Source organism: Rhodnius prolixus, unplaced genomic scaffold (assembly GCF_049639745.1).
Source record: "Rhodnius prolixus isolate KJV_2025 unplaced genomic scaffold, Rpr scaffold_1, whole genome shotgun sequence".
Lineage (NCBI taxonomy): Eukaryota > Metazoa > Arthropoda > Insecta > Hemiptera > Reduviidae > Rhodnius > Rhodnius prolixus.
In genome coordinates, this window is record NW_027411581.1 from 58,817,368 (window position 1) to 58,831,941 (window position 14,574).

Below are 14,574 nucleotides of genomic sequence, written 5' to 3' on the forward strand. Positions count from 1 at the left end.
TCCGCTATTTATGCATTTAATACCAAATTACAACTCCAATTTATCCCCTTTATTATTAGATCTCTTGGGAAGAGACTAAGATGTTCACCCTTTCTTGTATTCATGTCTAGAAATGTCCTTCGGTCTGGTCTCTTACTCTTTTACTATTCTTTCTTTGTTTAAAAGTAACGACCTTTGTGATAGCTTTTCATCAACGGGATAAGGTAGTAATCCACAGAATCATTTTATTATTATGAACATGAATAATAAGTGAACCAATCAGATTTTTTTTAATTTTTAGTATTCTGTCTTTAAGATGCATTTTTTGAAACAGAACTGGCCACTTCTTTGAACTGCAGGTTATAGTTGTAGTTTTCGATGCAACCTAGCCTTGGAACATATTATAGTGTGTTCGCTGTATGTATATAAGCACCTATGTTTAAAGTATTTGCCTGTATTGAAGAAGTTTGTACCTCTTTTTGCAAAAAGAACTCCTCCAGGTAGACCACCTCCTCCTCCTACTCCTGCTCCTGCTGCTGCAGTTCGCCCTCCTCTCACTGGAATGTATACATATATATCTCTCTCTCTCTCACACACACTTCCACTTGCCCCTCTACTACTCCTTCTAAGGCTATCTCATATGTATACATACATACACACACACACACATGCTTTCTGCCTACAATAAACTTCTCTTCTTCTTCTCCTCTCTCTGTGTCTGAGAAAGAAATCCTCCCCACTCTCTTGGACAGTAAAAAAAAGACCCATAGGCGGGCTAAGAAGTCTCCTCTCCAACGTTGGAGACGCCAAGCTGTCTGCGCCAGTCAGTTTCTGTAGCTACTACGTATCACTGGGTAAGTGGCTATTTTTATACATTCCCAACCATTAGTGGCTATATATACATTTATAGGAAGTATTCCTTACCAAATTATAGCTTCCCCTCACTCCACTCTTTATTTAGGATCCGTTCTTCTTTTATACGTTACAATAAGGAATAATTAGCTGCTAAATCTTGAAATTCACTTTTTTTTTATATTATTAATCTAAAGTGTGAAAATAACTAAAGTAATTTGTAACATCAGTAATTATTTTGAATTCTTAAGTGCTCATTAAGTTCATAAACTGTGTTTGGTTTGATCAAAAATAAGAAATAGTTTTTTTTGCGCTGGGTTTTGCTGTTTCGTGTATTCGCAAGAGTTGTTGCTAAAATCCAAAAGAATGTTAACTATCGATCAGCTCCTCAGAAACTACACATGACTACAGTGTTAATCTGATATATCATTTCAGCTGTACTGAAACTTTAAAAAGAGATTTGTGCTGAAAACGTGTATTCTTGTGCTGATTCTAATTCATATTCGCGAGTTATTCCTGAACTTCGTGAAGCAGGCCTACTAGCCAATTTGTCAATGATCAGATCCTCAGAAACTACACATACTGGAGACTGATTATTAATTAAAATTGTACTGAAATGTGTTCTGGTTATTGATGAATTGTTGTGCTGATTTGTCAGCAAGTTACCATTGAGATTTGTAAGAGGGTAACTTGAAGATCAGCCCAATTCATCTCTCTCCAAGAAACTAAACATCTTGTACCGTAGGTTTTACATTTTATTTTCTTCTTAACTGAAGATTGAAGAGATATGAACTTGAGTTTTCAGGGAAAATGCCAATATTTAGACGTTTTAAGAAGGAGCTGAGACTGAGTATTGTATTTCAAGTATTTTGTGCGGTTATATTTGTATTTATAAACTGCTAAATTTAAAGCAAGTTCCATCTATGATTCAGCTTCAATCTGGTGAACTGAATGGATTTTCTTAATTGTTTTTGTGTATAGAACCACATGATAAGAACATTAATTAGTATAGTTTTTGAACATAATGTTTACCATTCTTTGAACGTTTCAGGGAATGTACAGGTTACCAAAATTTTGAAAGAAAATCGGTTGTCAAAAAAGTGCCAACTTCTTTTATTGATGTTATCTGGATAACAACAAACAGCTTTTTGTTTTTTAACTTCTTGTGATAACTAAATTTATTAATGAATCGCTACTTTCAATGTCACGATAAAGAGTAATTAGCAAATATGGTGTAACAAGTGAAACGTTTAATAACAAATCGAAATCTGTAGATAATTTTTCCTTTAAAATTATTAAAATTGCAGTAAGAGAAATTTCTTATCAAATTTTTTAGTATAATGTAGTTTGTAAGGAATTGTATAACCATCTCCCTCTGGTTTAAAAATTCTTTCTTATCAATTATCCATGTAGCATTTCTGATAAACCCCGTAATATTTGTGTATAATTAATGCACTGTGATTGAACATATAATTAGCACTATTTTCGTCATCATTCTAGCCACCAAATTGATAACGGCAGCTTACTGGGTTGCCATTATTGAGGGTAACATTGAATGAATTGGGCCATCATCAATCATTTAAAATAATGATTGTCTTCATCAGTATTGATTACAGCGCAAAAAAAGAAGCCTCTTCACAATTATGTGTATGAGAAATACATTTGTTTCTGCGCTCAATTTCAGTTTGCTTGTCTACATCAAAATGGCTAGACATGTTCTATTATATTCACTATATGTAGAACACTTTTGTGTATTTATTCAAACAAATCATTGTCAAAGAGAAATTAATTTAGGATTCAAATTTATTATATTCTTAGTTTGAATTGGAGTTACTTCATGTATCCAGCGCAAATCTTAATAGATAATACTGACGCTTTAATCAAAGCTTGAATTTAAATGAATTACTAGCATCCCTTAATTGCTAATTATCTTCATAAGAATTTTATTTAAAAAGGGCTGTTATAAGAAAGTAATCGGAATACCAATGTCAGAACTGTCACAGCTGTCTCTCTGATTTACTGAATGAGAAAATCATTTAGAAGCCAGCCAAGATTGCATGTCCAAACATGCATGGAACTCTTTAACTACTAGCATGGCCACACACTTGAAGGGAATAAGATAGCAGCACTGTATAGTACAAATGGATTTCCATTTTTAGCTATTTGTGTCAGACTATGGAGGAGGCATTTGGGAGAAAGGTTGATCCAAATTACACTATTCTTAATCTACCCTAAGTTCTCTTGTATTTCCTTTTTCCAGAACTTAATTTTTATATCCTTCAAATGTGTTTCCACCAGGACATCGTGCTCTTCTTTGCTACCTTTATCTTAGCGTTCTACCGTTTTGGGGAATAAGAACCTTTGCCATTTAAAGAATATGGATGCAATTAGTTTGCTCTCTGCAATCGTGGTGATGATGCTTCATTGTGTTGAGGATTCAGCCTGAAATGCTTTTAAAACAAATCTGTACTCCATTCAGGTAATTTTAATACAGTTCAATGGCGAAAATAGTCTCTACTAATTAAAATTTGTAAAGCTATGCATTTTGATAGTTGTTTACAAGAACTATTAAAGTATTGTCTAGCCTTCACTACAATTTTTTAAAAGTCATTTTGTTTTATATTTATTTATTTTTTTGTAATTTGTGCACTACTGTGACGGTTTTTACGACCGTACATTATTTACCTTATTTTTATGTCTTTTACTCTTTCTAGGGTTAACTAATGATTATTATAATATTGCTTTTACAAATAGAAATGCGCGTCAACTTCTAAAGTCATTAATAACTCAAATCAAGCGCCACGGTAGCCGAGCGGTTAGAGGCGAGATCTGCGAAGCTAGTAATGTATTGTGGTACTGGGTTCGATTCCCCGGTCTTAGGCCTTGGATTTTATTTAATGGTTAATAAAAGAAATTCACAGTAAAGTATGTTTGCTAGTCGCCTCCCTCCACGATACCTAATTGGTAGTTGGACGTTAAGCCCTGCCTGAAAAAATAGGCATTACTTTATTTTACTTTAATAACTCAAATCTTTCCGGTGCACTACCGGACACCAGCATGGTAAATCTAGTGAAAGGATAATTGCTGAAAAAAAAGAAAAGATTTTGCTGAAATCTCGTTTCTGGCGAAACAAGAAATAATTTCACTAAACCCTATGATGATTAGATCATTTTAGAGAAAATGCAGGACCTTTCAGAAATTATGAATAATAGAAAAAGCCTTTTCAGAGCGTTGCTGGTCCTACGGAAGTCTTGTCTCACTGTTTTAGTGAAGGCGGTTGGACTGTAATGATTTCTTATTAGTACTATACAAGTGAAGAGAATCGCATTGAAAAGAAACTAGAGTGTTCCACCATATCCTTTCTCCAGGTTGTGCTCTTAATAGAATTCCCATTCCAACTTCTCTACCTCCACAAATCAGTTCTTGAAGGTGTCTGAAACAAAGGAAAATTAAAGTAAATTTATTTCTCAGCCAAGAGTTGCAGTTTGTATTATAATAATAAAATTCTTTGTTTTCATTTAGTACACTAAGAACCAGGAAGGAAATCGAATACATATTTAGGCAGAAGGAGAGCAATCTATAAAATTTAACCTCTGGAACAGTTTTCAAGTATGTTTAGAATAGATTTCCTGGAAATATTGTTTGGAATCCAATTAATAGTGAATAGTTTGCAACTTAAAGAAGTTACATGGGATTGAAACCGTGCAAGAGATACAAGAAGTAACAAACTCATCGATTGTTTGTGTTATATTCTGGAGATTGGACCTCGAAAGAAAATAGAAGAAAATTCGAGGGAAACTTGAACATTTTTTTTTTTGGAAGAAGTGAAAATTTTGGCGAGAAAATGATTATTAAATTAAGTCGCGTTGTGATATCATTTTTGTGGCTTTTTTTTTTGTTCTTTGCACTACCGGAATCTGGATAGTGTTCTTTCATTGCAGGTGGTACAGTCGGAGAGTAAATTTAAGGACGGGCAGCTGGATCTCCGGAAGTATCTCCGCGTGGGAATCCAGCCAGCAATTGAGCTAATCACTTCCTTTTCAAGCATTATTGTTAAATGCTTCTTCAATAGTTCGCATTTTTCGTTACCTTCAATTGTCGAAGAAGAAAATCAGTTTCTATTTCGTTCTTGATTAAAAAGAAACCGTAATGTCTTTTTCCTTCTGGTTAGCTCGAACACACTCTTCAATAACATTTAACTGTTTAAATTTAATTGACATAAAGAATCAACTTAATACTCTCCTAGCTCTATTATAGTTGAGTGTGTCCAGTTGACAATAGCTATACGACAACAACAAACTATTGTTGACAATAACTGCGCGCTCCAGTATGCGAGTTTAGTGAACTGACTCACATACAAAATATTGAATTGGATTTAGGATGGAAGTAATAAAAAAAAAAAAAACCAGGAACACAATGTGTTTGTTCCTTGTCGCGTACTGGATAATCAAGTTGTACACATACTCACATTTACACAAGACAAACACGCAGACATCTCCTAAAGTTTATACCTTAATTTAATTATATTTATATTAATTTAAACTTGGTTGGTTTTATTTAAGATGATGTATAGATTATATGGTCTAGATAATTATACCGGTATAGGTAGACTAACTAAACTGCAGTATTATATAACATATACGAGCTTAATATTATGTAATTGCTAAAATTAAAATTTTTGTATGCAAGGTCACAAGAAATGCATATTCAAATTTAATTAAGCTTCGTATGTGTATATAAAAATATAGTATATATTATATATTTTTATATTTATTTTACTGCACGAAATTTGTTGTCTGGCGTGTAAAAACTCAATTATTTCCTACCATTTCCGCAATTGAAGTTATAAAATTTTCTTGAAACTATAGTTAATAACTATCAAATTTATTCAGTAAAATTACCACTTCCGTTCAACTGACTTCCTTTAAATTTTTATTTTCTTACATGCTTTTCGGTTTAATTATATTGCAGTGGTGTAAGGCAGCTCATTTCAATTACTTGACTCTTTGGAGGAAAACTTAATGAACCTCTCTCTCTCACTCTTTCTCTCTCTCTCTCTCTCTCTCTCTCTCAAACACACACACAGGATTACCAGAAGAAGCATTTTCCGGGAAAGTGTTTCAGTCAAAAAAAAAAAATCATTGGATAAGTTTTTTTGAGAAAATCATATTTAGAACTTCTGATTGGCTGATTTTGTTCAAAAGTTTAAACTTTCCGCGAGTTTCCACTTTTGATTTTTGCTACACACTTACATATATAACATAGTGAAAACTAATTTTCCGGACTCTTGAAACTTGAAAACAGGAATTTCCCACTGACAACAGAAAAATCGTAAAACTTCACGATAGATTTCAATACTTTATCTTACTATTACTATAAGAAGAGCAAGAAGAAGAAGTAGAAGTAGAAAACAATCATCTATCTACTTTCTCTCTAGAAGATTTTGTTAAAGGTCGTTCAGTAGTCCAGGTGTGGATGGAAGAAAAATTAAATGAACTTTGCTCTGAATAAGCAATGTCTTCAGGGAAAATAAGCTTGAAGTTGAATATTATGGACAGAAACTACCAAAAAAAGTGGCTATTAAACTTAAGACGATTTAAACCAAATAAAGATAGAAACAATTTGGGGTCAAGAGCTTTACATTGTTCACTATAGAATGCTCTAGAGTACACCGAAAAACTGGGAGTCTAAAGATACTTTTCTCTTTGCAAAGGAAAATGAATTATGCGAATGGTGAGACGAAGAATGGTCCTCAGAAATTAGCTCGAGAGTGATCTTCAGATAATGAACAAAAGAATACGAAGAACTATTGGAAACACTACCAACTGAAATTGAACAGTAGTATTCCACATTTACGTTCAAACACTGAGCTTGAATAAAATAAAATACCAAGAGGACTGGAAGTCGATTGGCTTTACAATTCAAATCGATTAGCGACTAGCGGAGAAATTCATCAGTATGCTGGTTAGCACCGCAAGTGTGATTGGAGTTACCAAGTTGTTAATGGCTAATCTGCCTACTTCTTCTATTCACAACTTTATTTCCTCTGCTTACAACTTAATATTTCTTCTACTCACAACTCTACTGCTTCTTTCAAAGCTCTACTTCGTAAAAGGACTTATTTATTCCTTTAAGTATCTCTAATTATTGACGCGAAAACACTTTATTCCAGCATAAGTGTTAAATTACTTTACAATGAATGGTTATTTTCATCTTGAAATGTAAATATTATTTCTATGTAAAAATAGATTACAATCAGTCCCAGGTAGTCATCATTTTGTAAGTGTACTGACAGTAAATAGTGCACTAATTACTGTTCGAGTATCAATTATTTACCAACACCTTAATGAAATATGTATTGACCTTAATTCTGTTTAGGATAGCACAGTGTATTAACTAGCGTTTTCATTTAACACCCAGTTATCAATGGTAAATCTTTGCAAAATCTATTTAAAATAGAAGTTTTAAAGAAATATTGAAAGAGAAAGTCGTTTAAATGTTAACGGTATGTAAAAATAAATAGAAATTGCACACTTGGAAATTACATTTCCTGTATCTCGAAAACTACAAGGACAAAGAATAATATATTTATGTATCGTGGGCATTTATAAGTAGAATAAAAATAAAAATAAAATAAAAAGCTGTAAGCTCATAAATAAGTATAGGTTCCATCTTCCCTGTTGTTAAGAGATAGCCACAATCATAATGAATATGAGCGGTATAAATTATAATTTGCATTAAAACTTTTTATGTACGTTAAAATCTAAAAATAAATAAAAAAAAGACAAATAGCACATGATGTGGATATAGTAAAGATGTCCGGCAGATTATTGCATACTTATCTAGTTTGTTATAAAAGACAATTTATATTATGACAGTGCATTTGTATATAAATATATTTGTCTTGCAGTATTGTTATGGGTTGAGTCATAGAATTTATTAGTTTGTTAGTTCTTAGAAGAATTGTCATTAAGCTCTCCTTTTTGTATGGAAATGTATGGTCTATGTCAGAGTTCACTTTGAAGTTTTCTTACTGCTAGAAAGAGAAATTCAGGTTTCCCGGAAATATATTACATTTGGAGATACTTTTGCTGAAGACTGTGCTGTAGATGGTGATGGTGTGTGGAAGCTTAAGTATTCAGTGGAGATGAAAAATTAAGCTGTCACAAGAAATTGGGGACATATCTGTCCAAGGGAGTCGTTTGCTATTCCAGGAAGAGCACAGTCTGGCACTAAATAACTTACCTCTCCTGCTAAGAAGCTCGTAAGAGTCGTAGGTGGAGAGGATTCTTCCTTCCAAATATCTATTAGGCATTTGCCGATGGGTTCGAGTGCGTGGAATCGTGCCACAACCGTTTCAAAGAGTTCAAAGCTTTGGCTCAATATTAGCTCGTAGACAGTCTAGAAAGCTTAACTGCGCAGACTAGTTCCTTATACCTCTTTTGACCTTACAAGAAAGTGAAGGAATTGTTGCAAGTTGTCTTGAGCAACTTTAAGCCTTTATAAAGCGAATGGTTTTGATCTTACAAACAATGCACTGGGATGGCCATAGCCGTAGGACTTCTTGGACTCTCCCGAAAGATGAACTCTGATCCAAAGATGGTTTCTACTATCACAGACCGCTTGTGACAGATGATAGCCTTTGCAGGTTCTGTCAGGAAGAGGAGGAAACGGCACTGCACATGTTGTGTCAGTGCAAGGGTCTCGTATGGCTAAGGATGTTACTTCTCGGGGAGGAAAAACCAAGGCCTGAGGAGCTTTACCCAAGAGCTGCTCTCCAGCATCAAGAGTCTGATTAAAAGGACAGGCCTGTAGGGTGAGCTTTAGAATGAGGGGAGCCACAAAAGATCCAAAGGGGTCGGAGTGGCGTAGGTCTTGAGGCCGCCCTAGTTTAATCTATCTATCTATCTATCACAGACCGCTTTGCGCCCCCTTTCGAATTATAGCCTGAATTCCCGAGCTACCAGAACTGAAAAATCTTTACTGTAGTAGATAGTCTTGAATTGGCTATCTAGAAATGGATTAAGTGTTAGAATGTTCTAGGATATTCGATGACTATTTCTGCAGTACTGATAATGATTACGTCTACGATTAGCGAAATCAGAAGCTAACTCTAGCCTTCTACAATTAAATATACGTGTCTACCAAAAATTGTGAACTCTAGTGTCAGCAATTCGTGTTATTGTTCCAAAACAGACTCCAGGCCTTCATTTCCGTTTTTAACATATTTCCTACTTGCAACTCTGTCTATTTGGTAGTCTGATACTAACCAGTATTACTCTTGATTAGCACCACTATATTTTATGTATTAATTTTCAAACCATATTTGGATAGTAGAATATCATTTATTGCAAAGCTGCACCTAACTTGACTTTCAGAAACGCTAACAATCTCTTTCTGTTTTTTTCGCCAAACAAGTACTTAGCGCTGCTCTCCGTTGTTTTATTACTTGCGCGCGTGCATTACCTTCTTCTACGTTTAACATTCACTTTGCGGTTACATCATCAGTAACAATATTACACCAGAAAAACAGGTGTGCATAATGTATTCATTTATTTATTATGTTGATTTTCTCAAACTGGCCGATTCCTATGTTTACAGATAGTTCTTTAAATATTATTTCTTTCAAATCTGTGTACATGAAATGAACGTCTTAAAGAAATATTCTACAAATAATATTTATTTTTATTTTGACCATTTTTTTTTTTGCACATAGAACTTTTTTAACTTTCTCTAATTGGTGTAAAAAAAAAAAGAAAGAGTCTTTAAGTTGATAATTTTTCTAAATGAAAATGATTTTAAGACACTCCTAAGACTGTTGCAGATTCCTAGGCTCTTTAAGTTGAAAGAGCAGGAAGATGGTTTCCAGAGATAACATTCATTCCTGAAGCTATTAACACTGCAAACCCTTCCACACTGCTTCTAGAAAAGGTGCACCCACTTTAAGAACCCTGCAACTTCCCTAGAACCCTAGCCCAGGCTCTTGTTAAGTAGTTACAGGAAGCGATGGGAACCCAGCACTCCTTTTGTGCCAGTACACTCCTTCCACTTCAACTCACTTCACCCGAATGGTGAGGAAGGCTCTTTGTTTGCTCTTCTTCCTTAGCAAACCTGAGGATTATCCTAGCCCCCGAATGGAAGGCATGCCCACATATACTGTCACATTTAAGCTGCCTCTCGAAATACTTGCCCAGGTTCTAGTAGTACACATCTCTCTAAATTTTCTTTGTGCTTCTACCAGTTAGGAAATATTAAAACCATTGTATTATTATAATATTCATAACAACCACTCGCCAAGACTAAATAACAAAAATTCCATACTGCTCTCTCTCTAATTGCTCAAATCCTCTTGTATAGTTTCTCGCCTCCTCTCCTACTCGCCGACTGAATCGCCAGTGGCCCCGAGACTTCCTTGTAGTCTGAAGATTTAAACAACATTATTCTCCTTATATTCTCCTCTCTCCTATAGAGAGTGCTACCGCTGGGTAGCTTCTCTCCTCCTGCTCTTCCCGCACCAGTTCCTCATATCTCATATTTACTTATTGAATTAAAACTGTCCGGTAGGACAATTGTATAAGGGTTCCTCGTCAAAAAGTGCACGAAAAGTACATGTATACAGATGGTAAGTTACTAAATAAATAAAAAAAAAAAAATAATAATAATATTACACCCTTGAAAAACGTAGGATGAAAAAGCAAAAAATTAACAGAATAAGTTTCTGAGTTTAATTAAAACCAGAATCAGAACTGTAAAACAATAATTTTACGAAAATGTTACTAAGAAAATTACTACACTTAATTACAAAGGTTATTAACAGCTTTAGATTTAACTATAAATTTGCAGCGATGTATCCTAACTTGTTAAAATGCACTCATTTACACCTGAGTTAGAAATTTATTGCAACCAGTTACTGCATAGTTAATATTATCTAACATGTTCAATCAAATTCCATGTTGAATGAGAATCTTATAATTTTTGATGTAGTAATTTAATTATTACTTTTGAGTGTATTCATACTAGATCAATTTTCCCGTTGTACAGTGATTTATTGAATGAATTTAACACGTTTTTTTTTAGGGGATACGAGTATTTATAACTGACAAGGATGTTTGAGGTTTTAGTACCGGTTTCCTCAATAGATCGCAGCACACGCTTGTAACAATGGACTGTTTCAAAAAGCTTCGTTTATTTAGTTGCCATTTTTAATGAGAGTGTTGTTACATTTTTGGTCATAATTACATTATTTAAAATCAGGAATATATTTTTAACGGATTTGTAGTTGCAATTATTGTCATTCATCTTCACCCAATCGTAGATATATCTACTATTAATCGTTGAAGCCGTTTACTGAAAAAAAATCCCCCCAAAAAACTAAAACGTTTCCATTAAAAAACAAAATGATGCATTTCAATTTATTGATAAAAATAAAAAATGATGGATAGATATGTTGAAACAGGTATTATTCTATCGATACATTTTTATTATTAGTTAATATTGTATTTACTTGGTATTATTTGTTCAAATAACTTACTTGAATTAAAAATAAAACACTATGTAACCGTATTCTTGCAGTAATGATGTCATGTGGATCTCTCTTTTGATTGTAAACACCCTTAATCCAACCATATGACTCAAAAGTTTATTGGCGCCAGAATTATCATGTTTTTATTGGTATATTCTTGTATCTTTATCCAATAATTCCTTAGCTTAAAAACAAAAAACTTAACAATTACAGAGTTTATTTTATTTTCTTGAAGTGCTCTTGTCCTAATTTATCTCTTCGTTTGCAACGTTTGCAGTAAGTCAGCTTAATTTTAATTGTTTTTTTTTGTTTTCCTTAGCAAAGAACATTTTAATAGCCTTCTTGGTTGGCTGATGTGCTTGCTTTTTCTTTTTTCTATCAATACATCAATAGAGGAGAACTTAGGTGGCTTGTCGATGTTGAGGATGTACCAGAAAAATTAGGTATAATGACTTTGGTGACAGGAGATAAAAGTGATTGAGGAGGCCAAACTATTCCAAGGATCACAGAGCCAAAGAAAGTGAACCTTACTGTAACTTAGGCTCATGCTCAGTATAGGTTTAACTTTAGTCAGACACTCTTCTTTCCTTGAGTGAAGGCTCAGGCTTTTTTTTACCAACCGCTTGCGCCTTCTAAATGTTCATTTCAGCCGTCAAATGATTGAATTTGTTCAATGCAAACACAAGATTATTTATGAGATATTCGGTCTTTCTCATGCGGTGTTCTCGGAGAAAATACAGTGCGAGGGAAGTGTACAGAAAATTTAACAGTTTAATATGTATTTAACTGGTTGTAAGATAAAAGATTTATAGCGAGGGGATAATGGAATATTTGATAAAATATTAATAATAAATAGTCAATTAATGCATTAGAGTTCCCGGATTCGAATACAGCTTTAGATTTTCTTATTCTAGAAGCTTCTTATAGATCCCCCGTCTGGTGATGGACATAAGTTGTGTGTTACGAGAGAACACTGTCTGGTGGCCGGTGATGCACTGAAAAAAGCTCCGGGTGCCAATACTCTCAGATGTTGAAGCGCTTTAAATAAAAAAAAAAAATTTCAAGGACAATATAGTTACTAAAAATAAGTACACTCAGCCTGAGTTTACAACTCATTCTAGGATAGAGTTTTTAAAACCACTTTTTTGGACTCAGAATATCTCAAAAAAGGATGTTTTGATAATGTTGTGGGGAACAAACCTACCCAGCAGACTCTCTAACATTAATATGCTACCCTAGCTTAGCTGGATGAACGGATTTTCTAGTTTTAAAATCCCAAATCTCTCATGGATTATATCTCGTAAAAACAAATTTGACGCTTTTGTGAACAACTAGATTTGTCACGGTACAGTTATTTTTAATAAATATTATTAAAACGGTCCGATAGGACAATTGTATAAGGGTGGACCGTTAAGAAAAATGCACGAAAAAGAGTAACGTTGAAAAACACCCAACTTTGACAATTTTTAATAGTAAACAGTACAGCTAAATATTTTATTACGTCACATATTAGTTTAGTATACTAGCTAACTTGAGAGAAAACAGAAGAAATGGCACAGCAAGTGAAGAAGCAGAAATTTCTGTTGATGGCAAAGATACATACATTAATATCCAAAATGGAGGAGAAAGATTCGCGCCAGGTGGTAAACAAGAATTGCAACACGATTGTTGAACCAGAGGCTTGCTGAGAGGCAGACTAACTGTAAGATTTAGTAGCCAATGTAGGAGTTGCTGCCACCAGCTGTCTGAAGCAGCCTCTTCCCTAGGTGTATTAATCCTTGTTTTCCCACGTGATACCTGGATTATTATTATTATTATTATATTTTTTCCTTCGTGTCCAGAAGAGTGTCCGTGTGGGTGGGACTGGATCGTAGTGGTGGAAATGAAGACCGGCCGGGGAAGAAGTAGAAAAGCAGGTGATGTATCGGCGTTAAACGTCCGACCACTGGTAGTCCCTACTCCTGGCCATCCGCTCACCAGGCTAACTGCTCGCCTACGCCCAATTTATGTTCCTGCCTCTCTCTCTTCACCAGATCCCTGTGCATATTTTACACCTAGGTGGCAGCTGGGATATTTTTGTTCCCTTTTTTCTTCTTTGACAAATAGCTCAAGCAGCAAGCATCTATTGGATTGGTTCCATTAGTTTGTTCAACTAATTATTCTAGTATACGCGGCGTGTGCTTTGATTTTTGACTTTTGCTGTCCAACAAAATTGGATTACTTCAATGTATGAAAAAAAAAAAAAAAATTGTTTAAAAAGAAATACTTATTTTTATGCCGAAGCAGTGTTAAGTTCTTTTCTTCTCTCAAACAGAAGAAATGGTACTTACCATACGATTTGGACAACACCTGCCTCCTCTTGTCTTCGGTCGCCTATGCGCCCCACCATTCTCAAACCTTCGCATCTTAGAGAACCTTTATACATTGTCCGTCTTCTTTTATTAAAAGCGACCTCGTTTCTGGTCAGATTTTTGGTTTACCGTAAGCCTTCTGAAGGAATCAGGAAGTTGTAGCTCATGCAAAGCTTGCACAGTTGCACAATTCCTAACTAAAAGAAAAATAAATGCATATTTTGTCTTATTTCTCAACAGCTTCACTTAGGGAAAGCTCTGCTAAACATGCAAAGGAAATCTAAATTTGAATTCTGCTGCTAGTTCACAATTGTAGGGCACACAGGTCTGTGCACTGTGTCACGTTGTAGCAACTATTTCAACTAATTAATAATCCTGCGGAAAACTTGGTCTTTATTCTATTGACTGCCTGTTGTCATAGTTGCTCCCATTTATGATTTTGGAATTGTCGTGAAGTATATGGAGTGACTGCAAACAACACTAGGAGCGCTTAGTGTTAATATACTTGGTAAGGGGTTTTGCTTAATGTATTTAAGAAGTTTATAAATAGCTTTCTGTTTTCGTTTAAAGGAAATTTAAAGGTATTACCTGTTATGATCTATGTTTCATTTTTATTAGAAATCTGGTCTGGATCAGTTTTCATACTTTCATCATTTTGTTATTATTGTACCTAATATTTACTTAATTTAGAAGATTTTATTTTATTTTTAAATCTCTGATAACAGAGTTTCTTCCGTTAGGAATTTATTTGGTTTGGAGTTGATATAAGTTCGAGTTTAGATAAACCATTATTATTTGAACAGGGTTTTTTATTTTCAAGATTATAGATATTTTTATTAACAATAAAATGTTATTATAGATATTTCAATA

The 14,574-nt window shown here is 34.2% G+C and overlaps 1 protein-coding gene across 2 annotated transcripts in view; it reads left to right on the forward strand.

The window, feature by feature from the left end:
• Positions 1-720: 720 nt before the first annotated feature.
• Positions 721-14,574, forward strand: part of LOC141446010 (noggin-like) — a 32,964-nt gene continuing 19,110 nt past the window's right edge. For both annotated transcript variants that reach the window (XM_074112345.1, XM_074112347.1), the window contains exon 1: positions 721-833. The gene's annotated coding sequence lies outside the window, so the exon portion shown is untranslated. The remainder of the gene's footprint in view (positions 834-14,574) is intronic.